The sequence below is a fragment of the Heptranchias perlo genome, chromosome 3 (assembly GCF_035084215.1).
Source record: "Heptranchias perlo isolate sHepPer1 chromosome 3, sHepPer1.hap1, whole genome shotgun sequence".
Classification (NCBI taxonomy): Eukaryota; Metazoa; Chordata; class Chondrichthyes; order Hexanchiformes; family Hexanchidae; genus Heptranchias; species Heptranchias perlo.
The window spans coordinates 141,821,035-141,835,897 of NC_090327.1; the positions used below are offsets into that span (position 1 = coordinate 141,821,035).

At 46.7% G+C, this 14,863-nt stretch overlaps 1 long non-coding RNA gene across 3 annotated transcripts; it reads right to left on the reverse strand.

The window, feature by feature from the left end:
* Positions 1 to 345: 345 nt before the first annotated feature.
* On the reverse strand, positions 346 to 14,525 carry LOC137320281 (uncharacterized). Of its 3 annotated transcripts, none has more exons than XR_010962435.1 (5): positions 14,306 to 14,525; positions 13,527 to 13,617; positions 8,509 to 8,659; positions 4,809 to 4,901; positions 346 to 797 (listed from the first exon to the last, which is right to left on the reverse strand). It is a non-coding gene; the product is annotated as an uncharacterized lncRNA (long non-coding RNA). The 3 variants fall into 3 exon arrangements; XR_010962436.1 differs by lacking the exon at positions 346 to 797 and adding an exon at positions 2,316 to 2,487; XR_010962437.1 differs by lacking the exon at positions 8,509 to 8,659.
* Positions 14,526 to 14,863: the final 338 nt, after the last annotated feature.

Here is a 14,863-nt window from a genome sequence, read left to right on the forward strand (position 1 = left end):
GGCAGCGAGGATACGAGATTGGCTCAGGGACAGAGCAGAGAGCAGTGGTGAAAAGTTGTTTTTCAGACTGAGGGAAGTGTGCAGTGGTGTCCCCCAAGGGTTGGTAGTAAGACCACTGCTCTTGTTAATATATATTAATGAACAGGACTTGGGTATACTAGGCATAATTTCAAAGCTTGCAAAGTGAACAAAGCTTGGAAATGAATTAAACAGTGAGGACATTGGTAGCAGATTTCAGCACGACATAGACCGACTGGTGAGATGGGGAGACACATGGCAGGTTAAATTTAATGCAAAAAAGTGTAAAGTAATGTAATATGGAAGGAAGAACGAGGGGAGGCAATATAAACTAAATGGTACAATTTTAACGATGGTGCAGGAACAGAGAGATTGGGGGGTTCACATATACAATTGTGACAGGACAATTTGATAACGCTGTTAAAAAGCTTACCAGATCATTGGCTTTATAAATAGAGGCATAGAGTACAAAAGCAAGGAAGTTCTGCTCAATCTTTATAAATTAGGCCCAAACTGGAGTATTGTGTCCCATTCGGGCACCACACTTTAAGAAGGCCTTGGAGAGATTGTAGAGGAGATCTACTAGAATGGTACCAGAGATGAGTGACTTCGGTTATGTGGCAAGACTTGAGAAAAATTCCGTCAGAGACCAGTTCAAATAAAGGACAAAATCCAACAGCCTGCTGTGTCTGTTCAGGGGTTGATATTCGGGAACGGTTTTATTGCGGATGATTAAAGCGGGTCAGTCTCCAAATCCAGAGAAACGCTCCATTTCTCTCCTGTAATGAGCAATGGTGGTAAATTAGTGAGAATAGCTGACTTTGATTCCCGGCGATTGCAGTTTGGTGCTTTTAATTCTAATCTATTTACTTCAGAATCCCCAGGATTGAAAACTGAATTTGATGGTCAGGGGTATTTTGATTCCAAATCAAAAAGGGAAATCAGTTACATAAAAATACATTCAACATTAATTTGTTTTCCCTATAACGGTGAGTTAACTCTGATTTTGTTCCTTTTTATGATAATTATTATTTGCCCTGAACTGCACCGTAGATCCGGACAGAATTAGTACAATTTTAACGCGAGTGCAGGAACAGAGAGACCTGGGGGTTTACAGAGTCAAATGTTTGAAGGTGACAAGACAAGTGGATCAGGCTGTTAAAAAAGCAGACGGGATTCTTGGCTTTATAAACAGAGGTATAGAGTGGATTAGTTAGCAAGAAGGTTATGCTAAACCTTTAAAAATAACTAGTTAGGCCCCAGCTGGAGTATTGTGTCCAATTCTGGGCACCACAGTTTAGGAAGAATATCAAGGCCTTAGAGAGGGTGCAGAGGGGGTTTACTAGAATGGAACCAAGGATGTGGAACTTCAGTTAGGTGGAGAGACCGGAGAAGCTGGGATGGTTCTCCTTAGAGCAGAGAAGGATATGGGAAGATTTAATAGAGATGTTCAAAATCAGGAAAGGTTTTGTTACAGTAAATAAGGAGAAACTGTTTCCAGAAGCAGAAGGTCCAGTAACCAAAGGACACAAATTTAAAATAATTGGCAAAAGAATCAGAGGTGAGATGAGGAGAACTTTTTTACCCAACGAGTTGCTATGATCTGGAATGGTGGTGGAAGCAGATTCAAGAGGTGATCTTATTGAAACATATAAGATTGTGAAGGGGCTTGATCGGGTGGATGCGGTAAGGATGTTCCCAAAGATGGGTGAAACTAGAACAAGGGGGCATAATCTTAGAATAAGGGGCTGCTCTTTCAAAACTGAGATGAGGAGAAACTTCTTCACTCAGAGGGTAGTAGGTCTGTGGAATTTGCTGCCCCAGGAAGCTGTGGAAGCTACATCATTAGATAAATTTAAAACAGAAATAGACAGTTTCCTAGAAGTAAAGGGAATTAGGGGTTATGGGGAGTGGGCAGGTAATTGGACATGAAGCTGAGTTCGGATCGGTCAAGGCCCTGTGGGTGGCGGAGAGGGCCCAGGGGCTGAGTGGCCGGGTCCTGCTCCTACTTCTTGTGTTCTTTAGATTTGTGGTTGGGATCAGATCAGCCATGATCTTATTGAATGGCGGAGCAGGCTCGAGGGGCCGATTGGCCTACTCCTGCTCCTATTTCATATGTTCTTATGTTTCAATAATAACTTTCAAAAGGGAATTGGATAAATACTCGAAGGGGAAAAATTGCAGGACTATGGGGAAAGAAAAGGGGAGTGGGACTAATTGGATAGCTCTTTCAAAGAGCCGGCACAGACAGGAGGGCCGAATGGCTTTCTCTATCCTGTATCAGTCTTTAATTCAGTGAAATTCATGAACTTTCTGAAGCTTTTCCCTCCACTGCTTCCGGTTCCTTATTCAAATTTCAATTCCCTTCCGTGAATTAATTTATTGTTTCAAAGAGGAAAATTCTGTAGATGCTGGAAATCGGAGAGAGAAACAGAAAATGCTGGAAAGTCTCAACAGGTCGGGCAGCATCTGTGGAGAGAGGGAGGTCGGATTAACCTTTCAGGCCTACAGAAGGGTCATTGACTTGAACCGTTAAACCGAGCTTCCCTTCTCCACAGATGCTGCCGGACCTGCTGAGTCTTTCCAGCATTTCCGGGTTTTATTTTTGCTTTATTCCTTCTGTATTCCATCCATTTCCCTTTCGGCTGATCCTGTGAAACTTTCAGCATTGTGCTCAGTATTTATCCGTATTTTTGTTTGGTTTATTTGAAGTAATGTAAATAGTGTCCTGAGAAATCAGGCAGAAATACTGCTCAATGTACAGTGAAATATCGGGGGGAATATTTACAACAATCGAACGTTTAAAAATCAACGTTATTATAAACCGATTATTTTTATTTTCAATTCTCAAAATGTGAAACAATACGAGAGTGGAACTTACAGACAAACTATTTCCTCACATTGCTCACTGTCCTGTTTCTGTCACCCTGACACAGAATGTGAATTTGTTCCGCTCTGTTCCAGTTCTCGCTTCCTGCCAGCAGATGTCACCACATTCCGGTCCATTGAAGTTTACCGATCACAGAGGGTCACAGCGGACAATAATGTTCATATTATATTGGACGGTGGGATCCAGAAATAGTGGGAATGGAGACGAGCTTTGAGTACATTTCATTAGACCAAACAACGGCTGTCAAGTTGCATTAAATTCCTCTCACTATTTTACAGTATTTTCCTCTCTGTCTCTCTTGTTACACAATTTAGTACAACAAAATCGGACTGATTCAGAGATTATAATTTCAATCAATATTGAATAATATTAATACAGATTGTCTGTGTGAGCAACATTCGTTCAGTCTGTGTGTGAGATGCAATCTGTTTCTGTCAGTCTCTGGTACTGTGTGTGAGGGATTGATTTTGTATCTGACAGTCTGGTACTGTGTGTGAGTGTGGGATTCAATCTGTATCGGTCAGTTTCTCTAACTCGATGTGAGTAAGGTATTTATTCTGTGTCTCTCAGTCTCTTATACTGTAAATGAATGAGGCATTCATCTTGTATCTGTCAGACTCTGGAACAACGTGTGAGTGAGGGATTCATTCTGTATCTGTCAGTCTCTGTCACTGTATCTGAGTCTGAGATTCATTGTGTTTCTCACAGTCTCTGGTACTGTGTGTGAGTGAGATTCATTCTGTATCATTATGTAATTTGTATTTCCATTTACAGTATGGCATTCAAAACTGTAGCATTAATATCATAATGTATAAATTGTTTTTCGCACAGTATTTAATTGGTTGCTATGGATATACTATAAAATTTAACGCTTTAGGTTTTAATCAGATAATGTGTGTGCTTTTTGGACTACTATTAATTCTCTATCTGTGAACACAATTGTGAATTACACTGTATTTTTCAAACTGATATGGTGATATTTTTGTAGTGATATATAATGTGTAGCTCAGCCTGCACTAATGGAATTGATATCGTGGGCTCGATTTTCGGGTGAAGGAGCAGGTGCGTTGAGGGCTGGGGGGGGCTCCAAAAATCGCTGAAATCCCAAGCGGGTTCAGAGCCCAGATCCAACCCACCAACTTCCGGGTTCCCCATGGAGCGTCCAGGTGTGCGCGCCTCCCGAATGCAGAAGTCCCACCGGCAATTAAAGCCCGCGGGATGATAATTTGCATCGTTTGTCCAACAGTTGACCTACTTGATTGACTCGACCATTTGGCAGGGGTGCGATTTTGAAGGATCCTCAGCGTGTTTCCAGTGCTGTGGAAAACACTCCCTGTTGGAGCAGACGTGTTTCAGCCAGCAGCCAGTGGGAGATGCAAATGTTTATTTGACAGATGGGGAGAAAACCTCATTTATTGCAGCAGGGCACTCTGTCTCTTCAGACAAAGTTTTAGCTGCAAGACCTTTCTGATTTCACTCAAAATTCTCACTTTCCACTCAAAACTCTGCTGTTCAAACATATTTAACGACTTTGCGGACCCCCTCAAACTCATACCATCAGGATGGGGGGGCGCCATGGCTGCATTCACCACTACATCTGAGGACGAGCAACATCACCAGCCTTCCCAGGCACGGTGCCCACCTCCGCCACGTGGAGCTCCACAACACAGTGCTGCACCACAGGCACCTGCACAAGAGCACAGAGGGCAACAACAGAGAGAGTGACGTCACAGGAGGCATTACCCTAGCCACAGGGTCTACAGACCGAGGCTCAGCTTCCTGGACCTCTCTGAACGGCAGTGCATACGGAGGCTTAGAGACAGTCGCAAGGTAGTCGCAGACATCTGCAGCCTCCTTCATGTCGAACTGTTACCGGCTGGGTCTAGCAGCATCTCCTTACCTGTCACTGTCGAATTCATCATTGTCCTCAATTTCTTCGCCTCCGGATCATTCCTGGGTGCCGCTGGGGACATTGTCGGGGTGTCTCAGTCGCCTGCACACAAGTGCATAAGGCAGGTCACCAATGGCTTGTTTCGCAAGGCCTCGCACTACGTCAACTTCCCCATGGACAACCTCAGCCAGACAGAGAGGGCAGTGGGATTCCACGCTGTGTCTGGCTTCCCACAGGTGCAGTGTGTAATCGATTGCACACATATAGCAATACGAGCACCTCCACACGAGCCAGGACTGTTCATCAACAGGAAGGGCTATCACTCCATCATCACTCAGCTCATCTGTGACCACCACAAGAGATTCCTTCACGTGTGCGCCAGATACCCTGGCAGCTGCCATGATTCCTTCATCCTCCGGGAGTCCAACATCCCACCCCCTTCCACACACTGAACACCCACAAGAGCTGGATCCTCGGGGACAAGGGATACCCCGTACACACATGGCTCATGACACCTCTGAGGAACCCCAACACCGAGCAACAGCGTCGAGATAACAACAACCACATCACTATCAGGCCTACAATTGAGCACGTTATAGGGCTGCTCAAGATGCGCTTCAGGTGCCTTGATAATTCTGGGGAGCATACGAACATACGAATTAAGAGCAGGAGCAGGCCATTCGGCCCCTCGAACCTGCCCTGCCATTTGATAAGATCATGGCTGATCTGATTGTGACCTCAACCCTACTTTCCCATCTACCTACTATAACCTATGACTCCCTTGTTAATCAGGAATCTATCTAACTCAGCCTTAAAAATATTCAATGACCCTGCCTCCACCACTCTCTGGGGAAGGGAGTTCTACAGACTCATGAACCTCTGAGAGAAAAAAATTCTCATCTCCGTCTTAAATGGGAGACCCATTATTTTTAATCTGTGGTCCCTAGTTCTAGTCTCTCCCACAAGGGGAAACATCCTCTCAGTATCTACCCCTTCTGGTCCCCTCAGGATCTTATATGTTTCAATAAAATCACCTCTCATTCTTCTAAACTCCAGTGTATACAGGCCCAACTTGTCCAACCTTTCCTCATAAGATAACCCCCTCATCCCAGGAATCAGTCGAGTGAACCTTCTCTGAACTACCTCCAAAGCAATTATGTCCTTTCTTAAATAAGGAGACCAAATCTGCACACAGTATTCTAGATGTGGTCTCCCCAATGCCCTGTGCAACTGTAGCAAAACATCTCTACTTTTATATTCCATTCCCCTTGCAATAAATGACAACATTCCATTTGCCTTCCTAATCACTTGCTGTACCTGCATACTAACTTTTTGTGATTCATGTACTCGGACACCCAGATCGTCTGTACCTCAGAGTTCTGCAATCTCTCTCCATTTAAATAATATACTGCTTTTCTATTCCTCCTGACAAAGTGGACAAGTTCACATTTTCCCACATTATACTCCATCTGCCAAATTTTTGCCCACTCACTTATCCGATCTATATCCCTTTGCAGATTCCTTATGTCCTCTTCACAACTTACTTTCCTACCTACCTTTGTGTCATCAGCAAATTTAGCAACCATACATTCGGTCCCTTCATCCAAGTCATTGATATAGATTGTAAATATTTGAGGCCCAAGCACTGATCCCTGTGGCACTCCACTCGTTACATCTTGCCAACCTGAAAATGACCCATTTATGCCTCCTCTGTTTCCTGTTAGCTAACCAATTCTTTATCCATGCTGATATGTTACCAACACACCATGAGCTCTTATTTTGTGAAGTATCCTTTGATGTGACACCTTGTCAAAAGCCTTCTGGAAATCCAAGTACACCACATCCACAGGATCCCCTTTATCTACGTTGCGTGTTACTTCCTCAAAGAACTCTAATAAATTAGTCAAACACAATTTCCCTTTCACAAAGCCGTGTTGACTCTGCCTGATTGCATTGAGATTTTCTAAGTGCCCTGCTATAACCTCCTTACTAATAGATTCTAGCATTTTGCCTATGACAGATGCTAAGCTAACTGGCCTGTAGTTTCCTGCTTTCTGTCTCCCTCCTTTCTTGAAAGAGGAGTTACATTTGCTATTTTCCAATCTGATGGGAGCTTTCCAGAACCTAGGGAATTTTGGAAAATTAATACCAATCCATCTACTATCTCTGCAGCCACTTCTTTTAAGACCCGAGGATGAAGTCCGCAAGGACCTGGGGACTTGTCAGCTTCAATAAGCAACAGACAGAGTGGGATGCATTATAGTCATCTGTTGTGCCTTGCACAACATGGCACAACAGAGAGGGGTGCCACTTGAGGAGGCCCCATCCACATCTGCCACCCACAGTGAAGAGGAGGAGGCGGAGGAGGAGCAGGAGCAACCCATTGGCAGAGCAGCAGCTCACCTGGCTGCTCGTGAGGCCAGGGAGTTACTGATATGTGAACGGTTCTCCTAACATCAGACAGTGTGAAGTGTCCAGTCCTCACACCACCTGCATAGAGCAGCGCCCACACCAGCTCCTACTCCCTGCACAAAACAGTCCTGTAACTACACATACACTCACTGTAGAGTGACCCAATGGGTGGCATCAAGTGTGGGCGGTCATGGTGAAGCTCATGAAAGGGCCTTATTACAGGAGCCAATCAAGAATGACCAAGACGTGGCAGTAGTTGTGACAATAATAATATTTAATGTGAGTTTAACAAAAAACAAAAATAAACAAAAACATGACCAAATGTCAAACACTCTTGTGCATTCCCTTCATGCTCACAAAACCTTCGCGTTTCGCTTCTGACTACTTGTATGTGGTTCATTCCCTGTGGCTGCAGTAGAGGTAGTGGCAGGTTGCTCTTGTTCATGCCCTGACCGATTAGATGCTTTGGGCCTACGCCCTCTGGGATTTGGTGCCTGTGAGGGCCCCTCCAAAGACTGCTCCACCTCCACCTTTGCAGGGGCAGACTCGGCCACCTGGAGAGGAGGCAGCATTGTGGTGACTGGTTGAGAGGGGGGCAACGGGTGAGACGTGGGAGCGCTTTGAGTGGCGTCCCCACTTCCATGTCCCCTTTCGCCATCATCCCTCTCCTGGGCCAGGCCCACACCACTCCTACCACACTGCTGCACAAGAGTTTGGTGGACATGTATGAAGCCTTGTAAGGCCAGTGCTAGTGTATCTATCAGCCTGTTTAAGGCGGCAGAAAGTTGTTCACCCAGAATCTGAATGACCTTTGTTATGGCCCGAATGGACTGATTTCTGAGCCATGCTTGAAGCTCAATGAAAGCTAGCCTTCCCTCCATCGCAGACATACCCACACTTACCCACAACAGTATGTCAGAGATGTCCTTACGTCCCTGTGACAGTATCTCAGAGATTCCCTCCCATCCCTGTGACACTATCTCAGAGATTCCCTCCCGTACCTGTGACAGTATCTCAGAGATTCCCTCCCGTACCTGTGCCACCATTCCACTCATGCAGGAGTTGGACTCCTCCATCCTCTGCGTGATTGTGGAGAGTGTGCGTGGCACCTGTTCCAGCACCTCACAAATGTGCTGCTGCCCCTCGATCATTCTCCTTTTAAAGGATGTTCCCCAGGGTTCAGCATCTGTGTCCAGCTGAGCAGAGCCTGGAGAGGAGTGCTCCCACCGACACGGACTCTCCACAGCTGTCCCTGCCACCAGTGTCTGCTCGTGCTCACATGCGTGTGGGGACTCACCATGTGCGACCCCAACTAGCTGCGGACTAGGACCCACCGAGGTGGGTATCTGCGCTGGTGGATGGCTCACTCAGATGTGACGCTGTGTCCTCAGAGGCCAGCAGGTCCTCGTAGGAATCGCCCTCTGCCGTCACAGCGGTCACTGAAGGCCCTGTAAGAGAACAGAAGGCAATATTAAGCATAATCACAGATGGTGAGGTGCTGAAGATGACAAGGCCTGTAAACATCAATTAATATTGTGTGTGCTGAATGTTAAAGTTCTGTCACCAGACGTTTATCGGGTGCCAGTCTCGGCATTCCCGACGGACAGGCACTCGAGGGTGCAGCTCAGCTCCAGCGCCTCCTGCTCCGCGTCTGTGAGGATGATGAATTGTTGCAGCCCCCCTCCAGTCCTCACCCTCTCCCGTGCATTCTGGACTCTCTACTCCTGCAAGGGGAGAAAGTACAGACACGTGAGTGAGCGATGGTGACGTGGCCAACCGACGAATGCATTGATTTGGGTGCAGCTGACCATGAAAGAGATGCATCAGAGACAGAGCCATGATATTGTATGAAGATTGTGTTGAGTGGCAGTGGTGGGGTGAGTAATGGGGAGGTGAGTAAGTGGTGAGGAAGTGCAGGTAAGTTGAGGATGAGCTTTGAGTGGATGTGAGGAGTGATGTGATAGAGTAGTGTTGGCAGTGCAGAATGAGTTGGGGGGTGGGGCCGGTGATGTGGAAGATGGAATGTCGGAGAATAAAAGAATAAAAGAATAAAACCGGACGGACCACCCGGCATCGGACCACTAGGCACCGGACACGACAACGGCAAACCAAGCTCAGTCGACCCTGCAAGGTCCTCCTCACTAACATCTGGGGACTTGTGCAAAAATTGGGAGAGCTGTCCCACAGACTAGTCAAGCAACAGCCTGACATAGCCATACTCACAGAATCATACCTTTCAGCCAATGTCCCAGACTCTTCCATCACCATCCCTGGATATGTACTGTCCCACCGGCAGGACAGACCCACCAGAGGTGGCGGTACAGTGATATACAGTCAGGAGGGAGTGGCCCTGGGAGTCCTCAACATTGACTCTGGACCCCATGAAATCTAATGGCATCAGGTCAAACATGGGCAAGGAAATCTCCTGCTGATTACCACCTACCGCCCTCCCTCAGCTGATGAATCAGTCCTCCTCCATGTTGAACACCACTTGGAGGAAGCACTGAGGGTAGCAAGGGCACAGAATGTACTCTGGGTGGGGGACTTAATTGTCCATCACCAAGAGTGGCTCGGTAGCACCGCTACTGACCGAGCTGGCCGAGTCCCGAAGGAGATAGCCGCCAGACTGGGGCTGCAGCATGTGGTGAGCGAACCAACACGAGGGAAGAACTTACTTGACCTCGTTCTCACCAATCTACCTGTCGCAAATGCATCTGTCCATGACAGTATTGGTAGGAGTGACAACCGCACAGTCCTCATGGAGACAAAGTTCCGTCTTCACACTGAGGACACCATCCAACGTGTTGTGTGGCACTACCACCGTGCTAAATGGGATAGATTCAGAACAAATTTGGCAGCTCAAAACTGGGCATCCATGAGGCGCTGTGGGCCATCAGCAGCAGCAGAATTGTATTCCAGCACAATCTGTAACCTCATGGCCCGGTATATTCCTCACTCTAGCATTACCAACAAGCAAGGGGATCAACCCTGGTTCAATGAGGAGTGTAGAAGAGCATGCCAGGAGCAGCACCAGGCGTACCTAAAAATGAGGTGCCAACCTGGTGAAGCTACAACTCAGGACGACATGCATGCTAAACAGCGGAAGCAACATGCGATAGACAGAGCTAAACGATTCCACAACCAACGGATCAGATCAAAACTCTGCAGTCTTGCCACATCCAGTCGTGAATGGTGGTGGACAATTAAACAACTAACGGGAGGAGAAGGCTCTGCAAACATCCCCATCCTCAATGATGGTGGAGTCCAGCACGTGAGTGCAAAAGACAAGGCTGAAGCCATTTTCAGCCAGAACTGCTGAGTGGATGATCCATCTCAGCCTCCTCCCGATATCCCCACCATCACAGAAGCCAGTCTTCAGCCAATTCAATTCTCTCCACGTGATATCAAGAAATGGCTGAGTGCACTGGATACAGCAAAGGCTGTGGGCCCCGACAACATCCCAGCTGTAGTGCTGAAGACTTGTGTTCCAGAACTAGCTGCGCCTCTAGCAAAGCTGTTCCAGTACAGCTACAACACTGGCATCTACCCGACAATGTGGAAAATTGCCCAGGTGTGTCCTGTCCACAAAAAGCAGGACAAATCCAATCCGGCCAATTATCGCCCCATCAGTCTACTCTCAATCATCAGCAAAGTGATGGAAGGTGTCGTCGACAGTGCTATCTAGCGGCACCTGCTCACCGGTGCTCAGTTTGGGTTCCACCAGGACCACTCGGCTCCAGACCTCATTACAGCCTTGGTCCAAACATGGACAAAAGAGCTGAATTCCAGAGGTGAGGTGAGAGTGACTGCCCTTGACATCAAGGCAGCATTTGACCGTGTGTGGCACCAAGGATCCCAAGTAAAATTGAAGTCAATGGGAATCAGGGGGAAAAATCTCCCGTGGCTGGAGTCATACCTAGCACAATGGAAGACGGTAGTGGTTGTTGGAGGCCAATCATCTCAGCCCCAGGGCATTGCTGCAGGAGTTCGTCAGGGCAGTGTCCTAGGCCCAACCATCTTCAGCTGCTTCATCAATGACCTTCCCTCCATCATAAGGTCAGAAATGGGGATGTTCGCTGATGACTGCACAGTATTCAGTTCCATTCGCAACCTCTCAAATAATGAAGCAGTCTGAGCCCGCATGCAGCAAGACCTGGACAACATCCAGGCTTGGGCTCATAGGTGGCAAATAACATTCATGCCAGACAAGTGCCAGGCAATGACCATCTCCAACAAGAGAGAGCCGAACCACCTCCCCTTGACATACAACAGGATTACCATCGCCGAGTCCCCCACCATCAACATCCTGGGGGGTCACCATTGACCAGAAACTTAACTGGACCAGCCATATAAATACTGTGGCAACAAGAGTATGTCAGAGTCTGGGTATTCTGCGGCGAGTGATTCACCTCCTGACTCCGCAAAGCCTTTCCACCATCTACAAGCCACAAGTCAGGAGTGTGATGGAATACTCTCCACTTGCCTGGATGAGTGCAGCTCCAACAACACTCAAGAAGCTCGACACCATCCAGGACAAAGCAGCCCGATGATTGGCACCCCATCCACCACCCTAAACATTCATTCCCTTCACCACCGGTGCACAGTGGCTGCAGTGTGGACCATACACAGGATACACTGCATCAACTCGCCAAGGCTTCATCGACAGCACCTCCCAAACCCGCGACCTCTACCACCTGGAAGGACAAGGGCAGCAGGCACATCGGAACAACACCACCTGCATGTCCCCCTCCAAGTCACACACCATCCCGACTTGGAAATATATCGCTGTTCCTTCATCGTCACTGGGTCAAAATCCTGGAGCTCCCTTCTTAACAGCACTGTGGGAGAACCTTCACCACACGGACTTCAGCAGTTCAAGAAGGCGGCTCACCACCACCTTCTCAAGGTCAATTAGGGATGGGCAATAAATGCCGGGCTCGCCAGCGACGCCCACATCCCATGAACAAATTTTTAAAAAATTCTCTCATACTGTTTGTATGGTATTCATTCTGTATATTCACTCTCTGGTACAGTGTCAGTATGGGATTAATTCTATATCTGTCAGTCTCTGGTACTCTGTTTTTGTGGGATTCATACTTTGCCTGTCAGTCTCTGGTACTTTACGAGAGCGTGCGATTAACCACATATGCAATCTCAGACATTGTGGTGTGGGATTCATTCTGTATCTTTCTGACCCTGGTACCTTACCTGAGTGTGGGATTAACTCGATATCTGTCAGTCCCTGGTACTGTATGTCAGTGTGGGATTCATTCCATATCGATCCTCTCTGGTACCAGACATGAGTTTGGGATTGATTCTGTGTCGTGTCAATCTCCGATAACTTATGTGGATGTGGGATTCATTCTGTATCTGTCAGTCTCTATTACGGTATCTGAGTTTAGGATTTATTCTGTATCTGTATGTAATTATTCTCTCAGATTATGTTATGGTGATAGAAACTGTAGCTTTAATAACAATGTTTATATTGTCTTTCTCATTATTTAATTGGTAAATATGGATAAATTAGGATTGGATGTAGGTTTTAATCAGATAATGTGTGCGCTTTTTGGATTACTCTTCAATCTGTATCATTGTGAATATAATTTTGAAGATAATGTATCTTCCCTACTGATAGGGTGACATTTTTGAATAGGCCAATAATGTGTAGCTCAGTCTGCACTAATGGAATTGACACAATATCATCAGTCTCATGGTGTGTGAGATTTTTGTCTGTTATGTAATGTGTATCTCAGTCTGCACTAATAGAATTGATACTGTATCATTAAACCTCATTCTATGAGCGTGTTCTGAACTGGTATCAGGTTACACCATCTTTCAGCATTTCTCAATCTGATACTGTACATGAGTTTTGGACTTGTATGCAATTTGTATCTCATGGTACGCTATTCAGATGGATACTGCATGTATTAAACTCGTGTGTGGAGTTCTGGGCTAGTATTCAATTTGAATCTTGGGGTACATTATTGGGATTAATTCTGTACCTTTCAATTGGGTGCCATGTGTGATTTCTATCTGGTATTTAATTCGGAGCTAAAGTTGCCCTATTGTGAGATTGACACAGTGCCTTTCAACCTGGAAGTGTGATTTTGGACTGGGAGTTTTGTATCTACCTGTCAGCAGTACTGAGTTAGGGTGAACTGGAAACAGTGTCTGCCACACCTGCTCTGTTTGACTGTTGGATTGAAAATGTGTCTCTGGAACTTGGGATCAGTGTGGGACTGACTACTTCTGCAGTCTGAGACTATGGAACTGATGACCTGTCTGTGTCTCCGTGCTCAGTGGGTGATAATGTACCTGCTGTGTATGAGGAGGAGCTGGCTGCACTGTTCCTTGTGCCTCAGGTGGAGGAAACATCACATTTATTCTGGGTCATTCAAGGATTTGCCTGTCGGGAGAAAAGATCTCTTGTAACTCAAGAACAGGTGAGGTAGAAAATACAAAAGTGATCAGTTTAATATCTCCATTAATCATCATTTTAATATCCACAAATGAAAACCAGTGTACAAGATGTGTCAGTGTCTGACTCCACTGCAGTGCTGCAGCACTCAGCTTCTGCACACCAGGTGTGTTGGGCTGTTTTACAACAATTTAGTGACATCCAGACAACACAACACAACCCCTGCACTGGTCCATAAATGGGACTATCCGATTGGGAGGGGACCTTTGCAGGGGTCAGGTTTCTAATCCACTCTCTCATGGGACTAACTGTTCAAACGAAACCAAACAGCCGCTGTTTAAAATGTGTCCTTCACACTTCTCAGCAATAGATGATCTTTGTATAACTCCCCACATCCTTACTGTCCGGCTCTGTTTCCACTGTTCACTGTCCAATAACAACAAACAGGGTGAGACTGGAACTAAACCAGGAACATTCACTACTGGTTTGGGGAGAGAAAGCAGCAATGATTTTAAATAGCAGGTTCTTCCCATTCTGTCTCCCTTCCCCTGGACACACCCTGTACACACACAGCCCGAGAATGGTCTCTCCCTTCCCCCCTCACTCCATGTTCCGGGACCAGTTCCTGATCCACTCCGCCTCTTACAAACAGCCCCCGGACTCCCCCTGAACTTACCCCGGTCTCAATGCCGATCTCTGAGCCCATCTGCGGACACGGTCCCGGAGCGATGAGCTGCTGTAACGAGGCTGCTGTTTGCTCCCTTACCCCGGGGCCGTGATCTCTCCATTCCCGCCTGTTTTAAACCATCTTCTTCCACTCACTGAGGGAATGGCCCCACAGGCCGAGCAGGGGGAGGGGAGCGCGCATGCGCTCTTCTGCTCACCAACAACCAGCTCTGGGGGCGGGGCTGAAGGACGCATGCGCAGATATCAGGTTTAATTCAGAATACAAAAATCGATGGAAACTTTCCCCAGTTGGAATTTTTCAGTCTGAGCAAAGGAAGTGGGTCTGGTGGAAAGGTCAGAGGGAATGGGGTCTACAGGCAGAGCAGGAACAGGCACCAGAATGGAAAACAGATGGGATTCCACCAGTGCCTAACGCTGGAATCCAGACTGACTTTACAATCTCCAACTATTAAACCAGATGTTTCCATCCCTGCTGTTTCTCTCGGTATGTTTTGATGGTAAAGAGTCTTTCATAGATAAAGTGGACGGCTGTGAAATGAGCCAATGT